The sequence below is a fragment of the Penaeus monodon genome, chromosome 27 (assembly GCF_015228065.2).
Source record: "Penaeus monodon isolate SGIC_2016 chromosome 27, NSTDA_Pmon_1, whole genome shotgun sequence".
NCBI lineage: Eukaryota > Metazoa > Arthropoda > Malacostraca > Decapoda > Penaeidae > Penaeus > Penaeus monodon.
Window position 1 is genome coordinate 25,979,139 of NC_051412.1, and position 984 is coordinate 25,980,122.

Consider the following 984-nt stretch of genomic DNA (forward strand, 5'->3'; position numbering starts at 1 on the left):
GTCAATTCCTCTCCGTCTGCGTTGACTGATGTCATGTCAGACTTACTTAGTAGGAAAGATCTCCGCCCAAATGCCCGGGTGCGGGAGGTGTTTGCTGTGTGTTGGTGCTTTGTGTGACCTCCTGTGATTTGGTCTGCTTGCGGGAGGTCCATGTACAGCCACAGATGTTGCTTCGAGGAACAGTGATTGAGAACCATTTTTTTTAAATGGAGTTTTTGCTCTTCTCACAGGCAGAGTGGCAAAGGTACTGTCATGGTATTTCTTGTGTGAACCCAATCAGGCAAATCCGAGAGAAGGTAAATCTTTCTTTTAACATTCGTTTAATTATGAGAGCTGCTCAAAGAGGTTATCGAATAGAATCAGGTCATGTGGTGAATTACGGGAGGGGTATAACAGTACCATTACCTCAGATGCATAGGAAAGGAAAGTTTTACTGTATACAAAAACAAACATGCAAACAGGGTTTCTCACCATGCAAACTCTGTCTGGAAGGAAGGCACGATTCTTAATAATAATTATCAGCGATAATTACTTGCACATAATTCCAAGAACCATCCATTTATATTTTGAACGACTGACATTCTACTGACATATTGTACGTAGTTATATCAGCAATAAAATGCGACAAATAATTTCTTACGTCTTACATACTCTAAAGAAAAAAAATCCAAAATATTCTAACTCATTAATTGAGAAAACTAAATAGCTTATTCTAATGGTATGCTTTCTCATTCTTGGCCTTCATTCCACACATTAACCACATGACACCCAGAAAGTACTGCCATTAAACAAACTTAAGAAAACAAATGAAGATCTCTCCCATATTGAACTAATAAGAAAATCCAAACAAAAAAAAACTCCTCCATGCTGAACTGAAAATCTAAGCAAAGCAAAGTACATTACACCAAAACATTTTGCAGATAAACAAAATGAATAAAAACAAAATAATCGTATTTAAGTCAACAGATATTCCAAGCAAAGCAA

General features: G+C 37.0%; 1 protein-coding gene across 1 annotated transcript in view; it reads right to left on the reverse strand.

Annotated features, from left to right (window-relative positions):
• Positions 1–984, reverse strand: part of LOC119590724 (organic cation transporter protein-like) — an 18,067-nt gene that overhangs the window by 2,213 nt on the left and 14,870 nt on the right. The gene's annotated exons all lie outside the window — the stretch shown is intronic.